The sequence below is a fragment of the Lissotriton helveticus genome, chromosome 6, assembly GCF_964261635.1.
Source record: "Lissotriton helveticus chromosome 6, aLisHel1.1, whole genome shotgun sequence".
Classification (NCBI taxonomy): Eukaryota; Metazoa; Chordata; class Amphibia; order Caudata; family Salamandridae; genus Lissotriton; species Lissotriton helveticus.
The window spans coordinates 1,899,657,694-1,899,679,118 of record NC_136067.1 but is presented as its reverse complement, the minus strand read 5'-3'; the positions used below and the strand labels follow the sequence as shown (position 1 = coordinate 1,899,679,118).

The following is a 21,425-nucleotide window of genomic DNA, read 5'->3' as shown; positions in this document are numbered from 1 at the left end:
TTTTGTCAACAATATTTATGGCACACAATTTATGTCAAGCGCTATTCTGACTAAAATATCCCACTACATCATATCGGTGATTGTGCAAACACAGATCGCAAAGAGATCTTTTGCAAAAAATATCAACTACAAGGTTCACAACTTTCATAAATATCTCCCTACATGAATTTGAGTGATTGAGTGTGGCTGAATTTAACAGTTAAATACAAACTGAATTCTTCTCATAGAGATTATTTAAAGTATAATATTTCGAAGCCATACTTTGAAAGCAGTTTTTTGTCCTAAAGATATAGTTAAGCATATGGTTTATCAGTGAAATGCTTTTATGTGCCCGCAGATCCGGCTAAGGAAAGAGCTATTTGTCAGGCTTTTCCCTGAGTATCCATGCATAACATTTTCTATGCCTGTCTCTATCTATACTGCTAACATTCACGCCCCAGGTAAAATCAATGACACATGGTCGAAATACTTTTGACATTGAACTCCATACACATAGAACTCAACCTAAAAGCTATTTAGTAAAAGGCAGAGGTGCCACAAAAATAATCTCATTTGAAAAAGCTGTAAACATATCCGTGGTAGTCTCACTTCACCAGGGAGCTTTGTGATACGGTTAACGTGTGTTATAACGAGGTGGTAAACTTCGTTTTTTAACAAATACATTTTGCAAATCTTACTGCACCATTATTTCATTCTAAACACCTTTGTTTAAAAGCTACTTATTTTTTCATGGCCATAATAAGGTCTTTAATGCTGTGATGAGTTTGAGTTATCTATTGTAAGGTTCAAGTGGTACTAGTTAAATGCACATCCCTAAGTTACAGTGGCTATTTGTACAGTGCCCAAGGTAAATAAGAGTCCAGTTTAGCAGTTGGAAAAACAGACTACACCTTTACTACCAGAAAACCTAACAGGAGTGATGGCTAAACAACTGACTGCAGCACAGCAAGTAAGTTATTAATTACAACGCAATGCAAGAGTAGTTTTATCTAATCATAAAAATTATTATTTTTATTGTGTATGACACCAACCGCTGTATACAGTATGTATACAGGGTTGTATCTTATGCTAACATGCTACAATTTCAATGATGGTACAGGAAGCACCCATGAGAATGATCAAGGACCATCCTCCCAGGAGCGGCTCCTCCAGTTGAGTGGAGGAGCGTCGCCACAACTGCTGCAAGCGGAGCAGGCACACACGAATAAGTGCCACGTCAATGCCATTTTATTTAAACGCCACAATGCGAGGGCAGGGGACAGTGCTGAATTCTGCAATTGCAGGATTACAGCTGCCCCTGCAGTTCACATGTCATTTTGGCCAGCTCTATTGCTACAGCCAGCCCGACATGCACAGTGCGCACCCAGCAATCCTATGGCTGTGAAACAGACAGAGAATTTCTGGCACAGGCCCCCAGCCTCAAAATGTGTGCGGAGTTAGCCTGCTCCCTCCAATCCTCAGTATGAGAGCAGCTCCAGGATTGGTTGTATTGGTGTCCACTGAGCAAGAAGGAAGTCCTTCCCTTTGCTGCTCATGGACGCGGATAGGGGAGAGAGGTGCGCACCCTGTAACAGTATATAGTGAGTTTGGTGTCATAGCTACGTACCATATTTTTATAGTTTTAGCCGCCACTGACTCCTCCAGAGAAACAACCAGACACTGATAATCCAAGTTGAACATCTATTAAGGGAGAATTAATAGTTATCAATGAAAAAACGAAATTTGTGTCAGTAGTTTTTGAACTTATTGCAACCAGGTACATAGTGGCAGTTGTGTCAAAGCCAAGGCAATTGGACGACAGAGACAAGAGCTTTTGTGTTTAATGTAACATCTATGCCTCACCATACTTCTGTTTTTCAATAGGTTTCATATTTTGGCATAATCTCTATTGGGACCCCTGCCCAGGAGTTCACTGTGGCCTTTGACACTGGATCGTCTAATCTCTGGGTCCCATTGGTCTCATGCAAAAGTGCTGCCTGCTGTAAGTATTTTTATTTGTAGGTGTAAGAGTCACAGAATTGTGCAGATGCAGAACACCGTAGCTCAATCTCTTGCCCTGGCAGAACAACTGGCCTTCTATCAGTGTATAAATCAGGCCCGTAGCCTGCTACGGTTGTCAGTCATACATTGACAAATCAACAAACTCAAAAGATAAAGAGTTGGAAGTCGAGACAAAAGGGTCCTACAAACATAGTAAACAGATCCCTTACATTTCACTGTACATTACCACCACCACTGCCCCGCCCATGATGTTTTGAAAGTATCAAACAGAAAGTGAACGGCCTCCCACTACATACACATCAGACCCTCCTCCTCTCTTTGAATTCCACAAGAAGCAGAAGACCTGGCTTTTCAAATAAGCAATCTACCATAGGCAGGGATAAACACACACAAGCTGAGAACCAGGATACTATTTTGGGTAACTTTACACATACACATAACATAATATAACTTGTGCTGACCCTCACCATTACCATTTAGCTTGCAAAGGTTTTGACAATACTGCTGGTAATTTATTCCTCTAGTGTCCCTGCCCCATTCCATCTTCCTAGCTCACTATGATTACACTATGTGTTATTCTAATCTGTCCTCCTCTGATTGTCAGCCTCTTCCCAGGAAGCCCCACTTGTCTACATCAACTTGCCCCCCCCACCCCCACCCACCGTAATGCCATACATTCCGGTAAACAGCTTCTCCTTGCACCAATAAGCTACGGGCCTTTCTTCACTATCAACATTTTCATGCTTGTGTTTTATGTCTGCCAGAAATGCTCGGTCTATTCTCCCTCTCTTTTGTGTGTTACCTTCAGAGTACTCCTACAATTTGTCCTTGTGAACTTAATACCTTGGCTTTTTCATGGTCGTTGTCTGAGGATTTCGGTGTGAATCACAAAATTGTTCAAACGTAAAATACCCTGGATAAATCTCTTGAAAAACAAGGATGTCACCTTAGTTTTGTCAACGTACACTGCAAACTTCGTTACCAGTACCATGTGTAGTTCATTAGAAACTAAACCCTTTCCACTGCTGATTACCTTCTACATCTCACCGTATTACATCACACGCCTAAATCACCCTTTTTCAATTACACTGCATCAAAACTGCACTCAACACAACCAACGTTAAGAAACTCTCATTGCTTCTTTCATCACAATCTTATTTGTAAATCAAATCGAGGTTGTCTCTTCGTGATGGCGGCCAGAGAGATGTGGCTCACACCCAACTGAGTGTCTGCATTTTTCTGAATTACCACTACATCAAATACTTAAGACAGGCGCAGAAGAAGGGAGAGCAGGTTGACGAATTTTTTAAAATAATCCACTTTCCCCACTCACCATGGAGACCCCGGCAACCTCACTTGTGAAAGTTATTTGTCCATCTCCTGCCTCTAAAACATTCAATGCTCTTGTCTCCTGGCCGTGGTTCAGGCTTCTTGTCTCCTTACTCTGCCACCTGTAGTGACCTGCCAGCAGGGCACTAGGACCCTGGAGGTCACTAGGGGGACACTGAAGAAACCGGACACCACATCCGGTCAGAGGTGTGGGGAAGGGGCATTCCAGGGTCGGACATCAGGGGATACAGATGCGCGTGGACACACGGAGGCAAAGATATAGTAATAAAGAAATAACGACCATTACCTGTCTCCTGAGTTCCTTTGCGGCGACAACACGACAACTGGAGACGAAGATGGGATCACAGGAGCAGAAGTGGAGTGGATCGCCTGTTCTTCCAGAAAGAAGCGCGGCGGAGCCAGGAGCCCACCCTGGTCCACTGGCCAACTCTGAAGAAAACGCCTGGTGAAAGCGGCGTGAATAGAGAGGCAAAGCGGAGCCAAGAGCCCACCCTGGTCCGAGCACCAGAGAAAAGAAATGCGACGCGGGAGCCCACCCCGATCGTCGACGACAGCGGTAAGAGCAGCGCTGTGGCTGGGGAGGCTAAGGAAAGGAAAAGGAAGGAAACGGAAACAAAAGGAGCAAGAAAAGGCATCCGCCGGTGAGCGGAATTGCAAGGGAGAGCTCAGCAAGTTAAAGCGCTAAAAGGAGAAGCGCGTGTTAGTTCGAAGGAACTATTGCAAGATTACGGCGGCCATCTTAGGATCAGGCGGAATGGGCCAATAGGAAGCCAGGAAAGAGCGGCGGCCATCTTGAAGTCAGGCGGCCATAAGAAAGAATAGGAAACACAGAAAAGAGTGCGGAAAAAGGGCAAAAAGACACAGAAAAGTGAAAAAAAAAGCACAAGAATGGAAAATAAAGCAATAAATAAAAGAAATGAAATTAAATAAAAAGGAAAGACAAGTGCTAAAGAAGAAAATGAGTGACAATGATGAGAAACAGAGCACGAAAGCGATTTTCCACAGGCCGTTACCGTTCAGCCTATCAGAGCCGCAAGCAGGCATCAGGTGGGAAAGATGGGTCAGGAAGTTTGAACGCTACATGATCGCCACAGACGTCCCGGACAACAAGCAACTACTCCTACTAATGAATCTCGCAGGGGACGAAATAGAAGATCGATTAATAATATTCCCCGCTGACCAGACGGCGGACTACAAAGGAGTGATGCAGTGTCTCACACAAAAGTTTGACTCGCAACGCAATGTCGATTTCGAAAGGTACACCTTCAAGACGGCATGCCAGTAGGGAGAAGAGAGCCTAGACGATTTTGCAAGAAGACTAAGGAAGCTGGTAATGTACTGCGAGTTCCACAAATTCGACAATGAGCAAGCGATAAGACTGCGCATCATTGAAGGTTGCAAATCTGTGGAGTTTCGAGCGTGTGTTCTGAAGGAACCAACGACACTGAAGACAATAATGACAATGGCTCGAAATGAGTCACGGGCCACAGAACACGCAAAGCAGATGGAGATGGGTAAAGAGAAGAGGGTGGCAGTAGCACATCGGGTCACTGGGAACTTCAAGAAGAAAGAATACCAGGTGCCGGTCCTGCAAAAGAAAGGCGAACAAACATGCTATCAATGTGGCCTCGAATTCCCGCACATCTATGCCTGCCCCGCAATGGGTCAAAAGTGCAGGAAGTGTAACAGAGACAATCATTTCTCGAGCACGTGCATGACAGACAATTTGGGCATGAAAGAGGCAGAACGATGAGACCACGGATGACAAGTAACAGATATGCACGGCACATGGAAACTGCCAATCGCAGCTCCTCAGATGAGTCAGAAGAGACGGCAGCACCTGTGACGGAAGAGAGCCTATATCTGATGTCAGACGCACCAAGAGCAATGACTCGGAGCACGTTCACCTCATGGAGAAGAAGCAAATAAAGAAAACAGCAACTGTAGACATTGGTGTAGGAAGCCACCAAGCACAGTTCGTGCTCGACAGTGGAGCAACTTGCAACATCATGTGTGTATCAGAATACCAAAGGATGAGAGTGAAACCACCGTCAACAGTAGATGTGTTCACGTGGGGCTCCCGACGGCCAGTAGAAAACATGGGAAAGTTCAAAGAAATCCTAACATACAAAGGCAAAGCATACCAAGAAGAAATACATGTACTCAAAGGTGACATTCCATCACCATGCCTGCTCAGCAACGTGACAGTTTAGATAATGGGACTACTGGCCATGACATATCACATGTCAGAAACTGGAAGCATCCTACAAGAACACCCAGCAATATTGAAAGGTCTTGGGAGGCTGAAAGGAAAGCAGATTACTCTGCACATCAATGAAGCGATCACGCCAGTGGCCCAGCATCACAGAAGAGTACCAATCCACCTACAACCACAGGTGGAAGAAGAGATAACAAGCTTACTGGCACAAGATATCATTGAACCTGCTGAAGGGCCAATGCCTTGGGTGTCTCAGATCGTGGCAGTCCTGAAGGAGAACACATCAAAGATCTGCATCTGTGTGGACATGAGGATCCCAAACACTGCAATAGCAAGGGAACGTCACCCGGGGTCACACCTCAATGACATGATCAGCTGTCTCACTGGGGCTTGTCGATTTTCGATGTTGGACCTATGCAAAGGGTACCATCAATTCGAACTAGACCACCAGTCCAGATACATCACGACATTCTCCACACACCTAGGTCTATTCAGATACAAGTGGTTGAGTTTTGGAGTATCGCCGGCAGCGGAGATATTCCAGGAGACCATAAGACAGGTGATAAGACCGGTACGGAACAGCCTGAATTACAGTGATGACATTCTGGTATTTGGAAAAACAGACAAAGAACACGATGCAGCTCTACCTCAAGTGTGCAGACTACTAGAGCGAGCAGGCCTGACGCTAAATGAAGGAAAATGTGAGCTGGGAAGAGGAGAACTTGTATTCTTCGGTCACATCTTTTCCAAGCACGGGATGAGGCCAGATCCCAGCAAAGTTGAAACATTGAAGAATGCAAAAGCGCCAGCGGACGTTGCAGAAGTACGATCGTTTCTAGGGCTCGCAAGCTATTGTGCGCTACATACAGGACTTCGCCACAGTGAGCACCCCATTTAGAGAACCAACAAAGCAAGGACAGCAATTTATCTGGTCCCTGGAATGCAACAAGGCATTCGAAGAAATAAGACGAGCAGTGGTGACCATGCAGCATTTAGCTTATTTCGACCCCCTACTATGCACTGAACTAAGGGTTGACACTAGTCCGGTAGGGCTCGGAGCCATACTAGCGCAGCACCTGCCAGGAAGAGACTCACAAAGAAAAATTGTTGCATATGCGAGTAAACGTTTAACAGACGTTGAAAGGGCATACTCGCAACCAGAAAAAGAGAGCCTAGCGGTGGTATGGGCGTGTGAACACTACCACATGTTTGTCTACGGAAAGTCATTCACAATAATAACTGACCACCAGGCGCTAGTGACAATCTATGGTAGCCCGTCAGCCAGAATGCCACCCATGATTGAATGCTGGGGCATAAGGCTGATGGACTATGACTTCACGATAGTACACAGGCCGGAGAAGGAACACAACCTGGCTGTCTACATGGCGAGACACCCCCTGCCGCTGACACAAGAGACGACATCGATGGCAGAAGACTACCTAAACTTCGTACTGAAACAGAACACCCCAGCGCACTTAACAGTGGCGGAGCTAGCGAGAGAGACCAAGAAGGACGCCACGATGCAAACGGCCATGGAGATAACGAGAATGCAGAGGTGGAGGCATGTCAACAATAATTGCACCTGGGGAACAGGAGTATGCAAGGAAGAAGTGCTAGCTCTGAAGAAGATACATGAGAAACTCTCAGAAACAGATACCAGTATCATGATGAGAGGGACAAGAATAGTGATACCAAGTTAGCTGAGGAGGCAATCGGTAAACCTGGCTTCATGAGTCCCACAGAGGCGTAGTAGCAATGAAGAAACTGATAAGGGAGAAGGTGTGGTGTCCTGGACTAGATCGCATGGTAGAAGACACCATAACGACTTGCCACCTCTGTCAAGTAACAGGAGCACCGGCAAAGAATTAACCTCTACAAATGTTGTAACTTCCAAGAGCTGTGTGGACGACGCTAGCAGCGGACTTCTTTGGTCCTTTGGAGACAGGCAACTACCTGCTGGTGGTCATCCACGAATATTCAAGGTTCCCAATAGTACGACACGTCCCATCAACATCAGCCACAGCGACACTGCCGATACTGGATGACATATTTGCAGCCTGGGGCTCACCAGAAACACTAAAAAACAGACAATGGCCCTCCTTTCACAGGGGAAGAGTTCTGCAGATTCATGAACTACCTGGGGATAAATCACAGGAAGATAACGCCGCTGTGGCCTCAAGCAAATGGAATGGTAGAGAGATTTATGGGCAACATCAAGAAGGCCGTTCAGAGGGCCAGGCTGGCACAATTGTTGCTTGCTCCAGCTCTGTGCCAAGTCCTATGTGACTACAGAAACACACCCCATAGCACCACAAGAAGATGTCCAGCAGAGTTAGTACTGGGCAGAACAAGCAGAACGAGGCTACCATAAATAGAAGCAACATTGGCGCCGGATCGCGGCGACATTGCAGAAAAAGACAAAGAGGCGAAAGAGAAAATGAAAAGATATGCAGATGCAAAACGACACGCCAGTGTGCCAGGCCTAAAGGAAGGAGACACGGTGGCAGTGCGTCAGAGGCAACAAAGGAAATCTGACAGCATGTTCTCCAAAGACACGTTACTAGTGACGAACGTAAAGGGACCAATGATTACGGCCGAGTCAGAACACCAGCGGATAACAAGAAACAGCTCACACTTCAAAGAACTAAAAGGATACAAGAAGGAAGATCAGGTCTAGGACCAAGAAGAGCAAGGGCCAGTGGAAGAACAACCAAAAGAAACAATCCCGAGAAGAGTTTGCACACGTCCAAGACGACTAATAGAAGAAATGTGATGAGGAGAGGCACACTGACCGGTGCCAAAGAAAGCCCGCATACATCTCTATCTCCACTCACGCATCCTTGCGTCTTTCAACTTTCTCATCACATCTTTGTGACAAAGGGGGGAGATGTAGTGACCTACCAACAGGGCACTAGGACCCTGCAGGTCACTAGGGGGACACTGATGAAACCGGACACCACATCCGGTCAGGGGTGTGGGGAAGGGGCATTTCAGGGTCGGACATCAGGGGATACAGATGTGCATGGACACACAGAGGTCAAGATATAGTAATAAAGAAATAACGACCATTACCTGTCTCCTGAGTTCCTTTGCGGCGACAACACGACACCGCCCTAGACGTCTAGACCTTCTTTGACAACTTGCCCATCTGTTGTGTTTTTTGGTTGCACAACATGCAAAAACAGCTTGCTGCAGTTATCCTGTTCAGCTAGGACAAATATGAATTTTCCACCTGACCTTCTGTTATACCATGCTTTACGTTGACTATAATTATTGCAATAGGATTATGTAGTAATCAAGTCCATGCTGATTGTGATATTTCATGAGGATTTATTCAGGTAGGTTACAGCATAGAAGTACAGAAGTAATTAGCCCCACCAGGAGCAGCCAGCAAGGCGCTTAGCCCTTCTCCAACTGTCTGCTTCATACACCAACATTCTAAGTGACATCAACTCTAGAGTGTTCTACAGATGGAGGAGTGGAAAGCATGTAACACATAATAACCAGGATATTACATATCCTCTTTTCTTCCAAAGGAAAACAAAAGAGAAGAAAATATATTCAGGTGTGTAAGCTAGTAGACAGAAATAGAGAGAAGAGTACTAGAGAGAAACAAAGCAAAAGTAGAAACAAAGAAAGCAACAAAAGATTTTAAAAGAAACAGATAGACATATCCTCCTTTCTGATAAATATGAGAAATAAATAAAGCGAAGAAAAAGAAATAAGAAAGAAACCATCAATGATTACTCTCTACCCACCAACTGGCTAGGAAAGTATGCGAGAGAGCAATCCACATCAGGAGAAAAGTAGGTGACAGAGAAGAAGAGAAATACAATATAAAACTCCTTCTCCATACAAATATAAACAGTTGAGTTTTAAGTAGACTAGTAAAGTACTGGGCTACAGTGTAATGAAAGATAAGAAAAACAGAATAGAGATACGCCCAGCCTTAAATGGAGCACTGCAGTATAGTTAAAATAAAATAAAAACCCATTCATGTCCGTAAGGACGCACCTCGACCAGAGGTACCATGGAAGACCAAACAAACATACCTCCGGAGAGGTCACGAGCTAGTGCATTGTAGATGCGAGACAGAAACCACGCAACATGTGAACCTAGATAGGTGTGGACTGACTTTAAACAAGCATAAGGGACCAAAACCCATGAACAAAAAGAAATGTTAAGCGAAAGGGACTGTAACCCATCACTCAACCATATAAGCAACGTAGCAATGAGTGAATACGGTGAAACAAGAGAAGAGGGACGAAAACCCAAATTCCTGCCCCCAATGTAGGAATAAACTCAATGTAAAAACCAGGATAATGGGGAACTAACGCAAATCCTGCCCCTCAGACCAGGGACGGTGAGGATGCTCCCCATGTAGGGAGAAACTGCCTGTAAAAACAAGGATAATGGGACTAAAACCCAAACCCTACCCTTCAAACCCAGGGACTATGAGTGTAAAGTTAAGGATAATGATACTCTAACCCAAATCCTGTCCCAAAAACCAGAGACGGTGAGTGCAGAACTAAGGGCGGTGAGTGCAAAACTAAGGATAATGGGACTCTGATCCCATATCCTGCCCCAAAAACCAGGGACAAAGAGTGAAAAACTAAAGATAATGGGACTCTGACCCATATCCTTCCCCTAAACCAGGGACAAAGAGTGTTAAATTAAAGATAATGGGACTATAACCCATATCCAGCCTTAAGACAAGGAACAGTGAGTGTAAAAATAAGAATATTGGGACTCTAACCCAAATCCTATGCTAACAAAACACCTAAAAAAGCTTAGTTAGCATGCAGTAAAGGTACATGAACTACAATTCCCTGTGAAATAAAACATTTTTGCGTTAGAAACTAGTACATCTTAACCACCAACAAGTACTCTGAAAATGACAATGGTGTGCCTGTCATCGCGATAATGAGGAACAGGCTTTCAACAACTCGAAAATATATATTTTTTAAAAACACTAGGTGGCAGCATAGCATTGAAATGTGAAATTCCTGACTGCAAGAAATACGAAAGAAATGACACCCCCCCCCCCCCCACCCCCCCAAAAAGTCACTGATTATTACCCAACTCGTAAGTGCTTCGATAAGGTAGCTGATCCTGGGCATCAGATGTAATGTTGTCCAAATAGTCCAGTGTTGTTCAGAAATAAATCCTGCATAGCGTCAATCATGACAAAGGAAATTACCTGTATATCACCCGGTGACATATTGGAGGCAAAGATTTCTTTTACCCGAGATTCACGTTGCGCCATGTTGGAGACACTAAAAAAAAAACGTAACTGCTCGTAGAGTAACGTGGCTGTTAGAGCACAGGAGCACAGAATCGAGGTTAGGAAATCACAGAGCAAACTGTAGAATGCATTTTGGTCTGAAACTGGGAACACAGTAAATGTAAGATGGCGGTGTTCTGAGAACCATTGTACCCCCATGTGGCTCTGTACCCCCTACGTCACGGGGTGCAGCGATTCTCAGAACCAAGCTATTTGCCGTCGCTCCCCCATGGCGCTTTGTACCCCCTACGTCATGGGGGAGGAGCGGTTGTGGTGTACTAGAAGAATTGCCGTAATTTCTTGAGACAGCGCTCGCGGGCGCCATTTGTTTTTTTTGGTTATTTAGGGCGGAGCGGCCCCCGCGCGGTGTACTCCGCAGAGATTTGCCTACATTGACAGTGCGGCCCCTTCGACCAGGTTTAACTCCCCCGATGGCTGCGGCCATGGTAGTTTTTCCCGGTTATTTGAAGCTTCAATTAATTATCAGTGCGGCCCCTCCGGCCAGGTTTGCCTTCCCCCGATGGCCTGCTTGCATGGTGGAGTGCTCCGGGGAAATAAATAAAAATAATAAAATAAAAAGAAGCGGCGTACTGGTGGTGTTGCGCCTTCTCCCGCTGCAGTCTGTGGATGGCTCGGTGCACGAGGCTTCATGGCGCAGTCAGACAAAAGGGCAGGCGCGCGTCGCTTTGTTTCAAGCAAGCTTTAATAGCTCAGTTGGGAGAGTGTTCGACTGCAGAGCTAGAGGACCCTGGTTTCGGCATAGTTGCAACTTGTGCTTTTATTTTTTTTTAATTTATGTATTTATTTATTTATGCGATTTTATATAGCGCGGACTTTACCCGAAGGTGTCAGAGCGCTTCACAAGAGGACCAGTAATGATACAAGAGGAAACAATTGCAAATGAACAAATTATAAAAGCAAACCTTAAATTACATGATCAAAAGTGACAATAGTGAGCAACCAAAATACATGAGGTAGCAATCGGTACATTACAGGAGAAAAAAGTGATATGTGTGCAGGTTACAAAAGCATACAATGTACAAGTAGAGGTATAATACTGCAATAAATGGCAGACACTCCAGCACAACAACAAACGTTACGTAGGCAATGGTGGCACTTGTGCAAGTATCTAAAGCAAACAAAATGTGAGAGGTAGCAAACAGTGTGTTACAAGAGAAAAGTGACATGTGCAAGTTACAAAAGGGTACCATCACAGGTACAAGGATAATACTGGAAAAAATGGTAAACATTCAAACTACCAGAACACACTCGGAAGGAACTTTCATAGTCCTGGACAATAGACTTTTCAATAATGGGAGGACTTCCTTCAGATGATAGCGAGGGTGTGAATTAGATTTGGAGGTGTCTTTGGAGGAGGAGTCAGTCTTAAGTCAAAATCAAAATCAAATTAAGATCAAAATACGGCGGTCTATCCGCAACGCGGGTGGCCTTATTAGACTTAGTTTTCATACCCGTTTTACACCCCTTTTACAATAAAGGCCTGACGGATCTCTGTTATATGTGTTCATATGTATTTCCACCTGTTATCTAAGAGACCTTGCAGCTTTTCTGTTATTTACTGTCCCTTGGTTTCTCACGCTTACTAAGTGTTCCCCCCAGGAATTGTTTTCGCCCAGGGGCGGGATACTTGAAATGTTCCTTGACCGGTGGGGTTTTACCAATGTGCGCTTCTAGTTGCAATGCCTGTGCAATTTGCATTATAAGCTTCATGCCTCAACTGCCTAGACGATGGCTTTGTGTCATAACACGAAATGGTTAACACTTCCGGTCACGCAGCCTTAAGACGCTCACGTTGGTGTGGAGATGGCGTGCTCTTATTTTATAGATTGACTCTACATACGTTGGCCCAACTGGACGCTAAATCCAGACGGGGCTGGGAGAGCTTGGCCCCGCTCTGGGGTTCCAGCGTTACTACTACGCCACTGTCGGGTGGTGGTAAGGTATCTTACTAATGCCAAGGGTTCAGTTTTCAGTGCAGGTAGTTACTATATATTGTCCCAAACTAGTACCTTCACAATGTAATTCTATGGTACGTCGGGGACTACTTCCTATCATGGCGCAGTTTCGCGCTTATCCGCTACAGGCCTTCCCAAGTGGCTGAGTGCGGATTAGAGCCGATTACGAACCGGGGGGCGTAACCCAATCAGGTTCCATTAATACCAGTTTGGATTACGCCCTTTGCTCGTGTTCCCAAATTGCTCCTAGGCTCCTAATGCCTCAAGTTCAGACTGAGCAATTTTTTTTACTTACGCCTTACCGGCTGTAACAACAGGAGGGCCCTCTGAGTGCGCACACGCTCCTTATAACTAGACATGGCTCTTACGCCCTTGTGGGCTGCAATGATTTGGACTACAGCTCTGCTGAGGAGTCGGTTATATTATTAATTTCACTTCTGGTGTGCAAAGGGTTGGCTCACCCTCTTAGTCCTCCGTGATTGGTGCCTTGCACTACAGTAGTACATTCTGACACCCTTACACGGGCGTGATTGGTGCTTGGCAGTACAATATTACATTCGGACACCCTTACAAGGCTGGGTGAGTTACAAGGAGGATGAAACGTACATTTAAGGAGCATTCGCCCCAGAATGCACTCGGTGCCAATCGGGATTTTTCCGTCCCAGTGTCGGTCACCAGGGCCCCAGGTATACAGTCCTCAACACGGTGTGGTAAGCCCTATGACCGCCCATCATTATTATTTATGCATATCCTTTGGGCGTTGTTGTTTTGTCTTGTTTCTTATCCATTTTCTTTTTTCATATTTCATTTCTCCTACCGCCAAGGTCGGTCTTCTTCCTACCATTGACATTCACTTCTGCCTGATTCTAGATCTTAAATACGATGGATTTATCCAGCACTGTCGTACTAGATAGTTCAGTCTCTCTGGGGACTCCGCGGGTTGCAGGGTCCACAATACGGTTTTTGTTAAGTCTTTCACCCCTTCTCCTCCAAGAGATGTAAATCCCTTTTTCTAGGAAATGGATGATTTATCCATGCCACATGGGGGGTCGTTCACCATTAACTTTGTGTCAAGGTATCTGGAGTTTTTGGGGCAAGTTTAGCCTTCCCCTAGACCCCCGGGGATACGTCATAATAACGGTCCTTTACGTTTGCAACTTCTTATCGCCATTTTCGCCTATAACCCCTTATGCTTCAGGGTTTCTGCTTCCGGTCCCTTTTCGGGAATACACAATATCAGGGCCAGTTCCAGCTGCACTTCCGTTCCCCTAAGCCTCAGGGGGTTCATCCAGTATCTCGTTCCCTGGCATTCTCTGAGGGTGCAATCCTTCACATACTTCCCCTTGAAGCTCACTCTGGAGCTCTCCGTGCAAGGGTTCCTTCGGGTGCTTTGGTGTGCTGGTATTATTACCTTCGTTCCCATTAGCCTCTTTGGCTCTTTCCAATATATTGTAAACGGAGCTACCACCAACTTAGGATGTTCCTGTTCCTCCTACTAAAAGAGGGGTTGACTCCTTTTCCCTTAGACACCCTTCTAAGGCCTTATATTGGCAAGGGGTGTGGCGTTAAGGCGACTGACGCTGGAATGTGGGGATCACGGTTCAATCCTCGGCGCCAGATTAGCCTGTCACCATGTGACTCTGGCAATAGCTTGCTTAATCTTCCTGACGACCCCTACAGCTCGAAACCCTTACAGGTGATCGTTTGCGCATTGCCAATGTGAATTATTATTACACCTTCAATGTCAGCAGAAACAGATCCTAGCATTCCTTATGTATGAAGACCTCCATGCCGACTTCAACACCCATGGCCAAGGGTTGTGTCCTGATTACCAAGGTTTCTGGCATGTCCGCCGTCAAGTAAGCAATCACCTTTTTTGGGTTCATAGTTTCCGATAACAACGGAAAATTGTCAGGCGCTTAACTGCGTTGCTGGCGCTCCCCTATAACTCCAGGTTCTTCAGTCCCTTGCGATTCATTGAACGTTGGAGGGCCAGGTTAGCTGGTGTATATATGACGCGGGACTCTGCTGTGGGGTTAATTTTCCCCACATGGCGGGCGCTCTTATACCAAATGTGTGCATATTGATTTTTCGCTCGTTTTTTCCAATGGACCGGGTTTTAGACTATTATTTTCCAACAGAGGGTGAATGGATAGGCTTGAGCCAATATTTCTCGTTAGGTATTCCGTTCACTCCCTCCCAAATCAGAATATTCCTCAGGGGAAGGGTTTTTCTCTACTTTCCCTTACTGATAATGGCCCATTCATACATACTATCCGGTGATGATAGGCCTAATCCAATTTGCCAGTGTGCGTTGTGTACGGTTTGGCTGGCGTGGATGGGGAGCAGGTAGTATTTATGCTCCCCGTGGTTTTCTGTAGCGCCTAAGTCAAAAGGGAGTTTATACATGCCTGTTCAAGTTGTTTGTTGTGCGTTGGCTAGGGCTCGGCTGGCGTTGATGGGTAGCAGGTAGTATTTCTGCTCCCCGTTGTTTTGTGTACTCCCTAAGTCAAAAGGGAACTTATACAGGCCTGCTCTAGTTTGCCAGTGTGCGTTGACTAGGGTTTTGCTGGCGTTGATGGGTAGCAGGTAGTATTTCTGCTCCCCGTTGTTTTGTGTACTCCCTAAGTCAAAAGGGAACTTATACAGGCCTAATCTTGGTTGACAGTGTGTGTTGACTAGGGTGATGGTGTTTGTTTACCCCCTTTGCAGCTCCTTAATCATTCTAACATGTAATTTCTGCACTATCTTTCCAGTTTTGGACAAAAGAGTGTTACCCCAGTGTCTTGTCATCAGGTACGATATCTTTTTCACCTTTTTAGGGCATGCAAGCGAAGCGAGCGAAAAGCACTTTTACTAGGGTTTCAAAAATGGACCTTGAAATTCCACATAGCTCGTGCATGTGCATTTAAAGGTCCATTTTGATTGGGCTTTGCATGCGTGCTGTTTTATAACAAAACACGCAATAGGCCATAGGCGGTCGCTTAAATGCGCCTATGGCCTATTGGTGTTTGTTATGCGCACCAAAGCCCATGTCTTTTCCATTATGGCAGGCAGACACGGCCGCCCTAATTGAAGACATATGCTCGCAGTGGCGCGCGCGCGGCGCCACTCAGGAGCATCTTTTTTTTGTTTGGGATCCATTTCACTGTCGAAACAACTAAACGCTGGATGGTGCCTGGTTGCCCAGGGTGGTCACTCCTTGGCCACAAGGGAGATTCTTCAGTCTTCATCTCAGGTGAATGTCGACGGGTCCAGAGTTTCGTCTCGAGTCGATTCCAGGAGTAATGTAAAGTCTCCTGGGTCAGCTCCTACCTCTATACAACTGAAAGGGGCTGGTTCGCTAACTAGGTCCCTCCTATGGTTGGGACCAGGAAGGGCGGTGGTTACACCCCCTTTTCTTTGTACAGTTTGGCGCCAGAGCAGGGGCTATGCATGGAGCACCTAGTGTGCTCCTGGCAGTGTCTGTTTCTTGTCAACCCTCCCTGTCCCAATACAGAAAGTCCTGTCTGGGGTGGTGCTCCCACCTCTCCAGGCAGGAAACCTATTGTCCAGGCCTCCCTTGCTGGAAGGACTCCCAGCAGCAGGAGGCCAGACTTGTGTCTGTGGCAGCAGCATCCATTTTGTGATGCTGGGTCTCTGGTTAACTTTAGCCGGGTAAGTACGTTCAACATGTCTTCTCCCTCTAGAGGGGTGGAATGCTACCCCCGTCGCCACAAATTGGCGAGGGGGTAGTATTCCAAAGTGTATGACACCTTACACGACATGTTACGATAAAGCCAAATCAAAGTTAGCATTAACCGCGAGGATTATAATGCACTTAAGAGTATATGGTAAGGCGATATCATAGAACAGCTTTAAGGACATGGTTCCGAAAGCTGCAGACAGGCTTAGCTCATGCTAGAGCACCATCGCACATGTAACCAAGCACTCTGCCTCCAGGATTGTTAAGGCCTGCCATAGGAGTGACTTATACGTTACTATGAGTCTATATATAAGTAGGTATAGGGATACTACACCTAAGCAAGGGGTGATTACACGACCTTGCCCCAGCGGAGTGATCAGCCAGTTGTGTCTATTTGAGTGACCAGCCAGGGGTGGCATAATACATGCTGCAGCACCTGGTAGGCCTTAGTTACATCTATGCCCTGAGTACCTAGGGTACACTTTTTACAGGTGCTGACAAGGTGAACCAATTCCCAATTGTGGCTGTACCTAGGGTACATGTTGAATTTAGAGAGAGTACATCTGTGCTGGGGGTCTGATTAGCAGGCCCACAGCCATATCTAAGTTGAAAACCAGTAAAGCAAAATCAAAAAAGGGGTGACCATAGGAAGCAGACCCTACTCTCCTACAGTGCATAATTAATATAGCTTGGAATGGTGATAGCACGCACGCGCGCTACGCTGCTGTGATCCTACTGCATAGCGCTGCATAATTTTAATATTACCGCTTTTGTATTTTGTTTGACCTAAATTGCATTTTCGCTGGTTTTAATAATACGTTGCTGTGCCCACACACTCGCACTGTAATTGTGCCCCCCACCGCGTTTTGAGCGGACCTGTTGTTTTTCCTACCTTCTAGCTGGCAACTGGTCGCCATCTTGGGAGTGGCTAGTGCAGAACGTGCCACTGGTTAGAGCGCTCTAGCGCTTCTTAGGAGCCCAGGTGAGCCGATACTTAAGGCGAGCAGCTCATTTGCTCGGCCTTGGAATGGTGATAGCACGCACGCGCGCTACGCTGCTGTGATCCTACTGCATAGCGCTGCATAATTTTAATATTACCGCTTTTGTATTTTGTTTGACCTAAATTGCATTTTCCCCTGGTTTTAATAATACGTTGCTGTGCCCACACACTCGCACTGTAATTGTGCCCCCCACCGCGTTTTGAGCGGACCTGTTGTTTTTCCTACCTTCTAACTGGCAACTGGTCGCCATCTTGGGAGTGGCTAGTGCAGAACGTGCCACTGGTTAGAGCGCTCTAGCGCTTCTTAGGAGCCCAGGTGAGCCGATACTTAAAGCTCGTTCTAATCGCGCAGCGGTGACGCGCTGCGGTAGCGCCTGACTGGCGCCGGAGTCAAGCCAGAGTCCTGCCCGTCTGCGCCCGTCAGCGCTAAGGCAGGGCTATGGCAGGGGACTCTGGCTCCCACAGGATGATATCGGCCGCGACCCTGCGTTTACTGCGCCTTAAGGTAAGAGATTGCCTTCATGGCTCCCTGGACCCTCTAAGTGGGCCCTTTCAGTGTCCCACCTGTTCCTTTACTATTCCTAAGCCGCAGCCTATTTTAAGTCTTCAAACTAGACCCCCCCGTGTCCGCAAGCCAGACTTTGTGGTAGGCGGTGCCACTCAAACGACTCTTAAAATTTTTCACCTGAATGTTAGATCTCTGACATGCCATCACCAAGAAGTATTTTCTCTGATTACAGATGATAATCCGGATATATTTTTCTTCACCGAAACTTGGTTGCACGACCAATCTATGGCTGTTATGAACTTAGCCCTCCCTCTGGGATACACCATGCACTCTCTACACCGTAATGCTAGAGGTGGAGGTATCGTCGTTGCGGTAAAAACTTGTTATCCCTGTGTTTGGAAGCCCACCACCATAGCAGGGTGTGAGAGCGCGCATTTCAACATCACAGTGAATCCCCATTTTACTTTCTCGGGACTATTAATCTACAGGCCACCCGGTCCCGAGGGCGCTTTTCGTCACAGTCTCTTGGAGGTGGTCTCGTTATGAAAACAGTTAATTTCACGATTATTGGCGACCTCAACCTGCATATGGATGCTCCACTCTCTAATCCGGTTTTCAGCTTGTTGGCGGATCTTGAAGCATTTCAAATAAACCAATTGGTGCAACTACCGACTCATACTGGTGGACATCTGTTAGATCCTTTTTTAACGAATCTTGCTACCAACATTTTAGTGCTCCAACCTAGACCCATGGCCTGGACAGACCATCATCTGATCGAAACCCATATCACCATTTCCACTCCTCCCCTTAGAAACAACACCCCGGACCTTTTTAAACGCCCTTGGAGAAACCTGAATCTTGAGCATTTTCATCAGCTTTTGATGGAACACCATCCTCACCCCCCCCCACTGAAGTCTCTCTTGGCTACGATAACTTTTGCGAGTGGTTAAATCACTCTTTAGATACGTTGATACCGGCCAGGTGGAGTAAGACCAGATCTAGTCCTTCCAGTCCCTGGTACGATGAATTCCTTAAAATGCTTAAATCTACCTGCAAAAAAGCGGAACGCGCATGGCGCAAAACTTACGACGTGGACCTCAAGTCGGCCTACAGGGCCTGCACTAGAGTGTACCACCGGGCCATCTGTTCTGCCAGGGCTGCCTTCTACTCTCGGGAGATAAAGAACAGCACAAATCCCACAAAGGTTATCTTCAGGGTATGTAAGGACCTTACAAGTAAAAAGAGCGAATCTACTACTCTTGTAGCCTCCTTAGCTCATTGTGAGGATCTGGCTTCGTTTTTCGTCGAAAAGGTTGAGGCCATTTATAGGTCATTCTCTCAGTCTTCCATCGGGGAGAATATTATTGCACCTAAGGTCTCTACACCATTGTTGATCATCCCCAGTCCTACTCTGGAGGAGTTCAAAGCCTTGACGACGAAAGTCAAATCCAGTTCACCGGACGACCCCATGAGACCTATTCAATTCCGGGAACTTGCTGAGTGCTGCTACCCTGCTATGCACAGTCTTATTGAGCTGTCCTTTAACACCGGCAGTGTTCCCAGTGCATGGAAGCAGGCTACCATCATTCCTATCCTCAAAAAGCCTGCTCTCAATCCCACCAAATCAGAACACTACCGGCCCATCTCTCTGCTCCCCTGGCTAGCTAAATTAGCAGAATCACATGCTAATCGCATTCTGTCATCCCATCTGCAGGAAGCTAAGATACTGGATTACTCGCAGAATGGGTTCCGTGCGGGTCACAGTACCGAGACGGCTCTTCTGGTTGTGGTAGAGCACATCAGGAAGATGCTGGATCAGGGTCAAACGGCGGCACTGATCCTATTGGATCTCAGTGCCGCCTTTGATACGGTCTCCCACCAGATCCTTTTACACCGCCTTGAGGAGGCCGGAGTTGGAGAGAGAGCACTCGAGTGGTTTCGATCCTTTCTCACTGATCGAACCTTTAAAGTGTCCACACCTCCTTTTGTTTCTGCTCCTCGCCCTATTCCTCAGGGTGTCCCGCAGGGATCGGCCCTTAGCCCTACCTTATTTAATTTATATGTTCAACCGCTGGCGGAGGTCACCCATAGTTTTGGTCTCACCATGGTGTCATACGCCGATGACACGCAGCTGGCGGTGGCACTTAATGGGGAGTCCAACATGGATGCTCCCACCTTTCAGTCCGCTCTTAAAGCTGTGGCGGGCTGGATGGGGAACAATCGACTCCAACTTAATGCCTCTAAGACCGTGGTTTTATTTTTGGTAGGGAAAGTGGGCTCTGGGGCGATCAATGGTGGCCACCTGAATTGGGCCCTGTTCCCACCCCAGTGGCCGAAGTCAGAAACCTTGGGGTATGGCTGGATGATAAACTCTCCTTCACCACCCATACTAAACGTGTAGCTGGTACTTGTTTTGGTGCCCTGCAGTGCCTCCGACCCATCTTCAAGTTTTTTGATGCGGACACCAGGCAGATCATTGTCCAAGCTCTGGTTCTGGCCAGATTAGACTACGCTAGCTCTTTGCTTCTGGGCGTTAATCAGGCAGAATTAGTCCGCCTTCAGAGGGTGCAAAATGCGGCGGCCAGGATGTTGGTCGGCCTTCCGAAGTTTGTCTCTGCCCGCCGAACTATTCAAGATCTTCATTGGCTGCCTGTTGGGCAAAGAATTAAATTTAAGGCTCTTTGTTTAACTTTTAAAATTCTTAAGTTAGCCTCCCCCCTATTCTTTCGCAGATAATCTGCCATTATGTACCTTCCAGAGCCCTTCGATCCTCAGGGTTAAATCTCGCCATTGTGCCACGCTTTAAAAGAGCTAGAATGGGTGGACGTTCTTTTTCTGTGATGGCGGCAGCTCTCTGGAACTCTTTGCCTGCCCCTCTCCGTTCCATCCCTGATCTGCTTTCTTTTAGGAAGGCCCTGAAGACCTTCCTATTTTCTACAGTCTAGTTCCTTCCTCTTTGGGTCATTAGTTATCGTGTTGTGTTTTACCATACCCTAAGCGCCGGGACGCCACTTGGCTGCGGCATCTGTGCGCTTTATAAAATAAAATAACAAATAACATAACATATACCCCTGGCGGGGATGTAAGGCACTATCTTCCTCGCTCACTCTTTTTCTACCCATCGTTTCCTCTTTCTCTCTTTCTGCCGCTATCTCTTTATTCCCTCATTCTTCTGGTATCGACCGGCCTCCCTGGGCGCTGGCTCCACCCCCCTGCTGGGTGTCTGGACACCATCATCCCGGCCCCTCTGGCCCCCAGGCGCGAGGGTCCGGACATCAAAGGACTCCAGCCCTATATCTGGGCCAGCCCTGGAGTCGGACGCCAGTTGTATCCTGGACTGGAAGCCCTGCTGATGCTGTCACGGCCGACACCAGACAAACTCATTGCCTGTAACCTGAAGATA

At 46.6% G+C, this 21,425-nt stretch overlaps 1 long non-coding RNA gene across 1 annotated transcript in view; it reads left to right on the top strand.

Moving 5' to 3' along the window:
- LOC144761943 (uncharacterized) overlaps window positions 1-1,891 on the top strand; it is a 151,003-nt gene extending 149,112 nt beyond the window's left edge. The window contains exon 3 of the long non-coding RNA XR_013595967.1: window positions 1,864-1,891. This is a non-coding gene — a long non-coding RNA (uncharacterized LOC144761943). The remainder of the gene's footprint in view (window positions 1-1,863) is intronic.
- The last annotated feature ends 19,534 nt before the right edge of the window (window positions 1,892-21,425 follow it).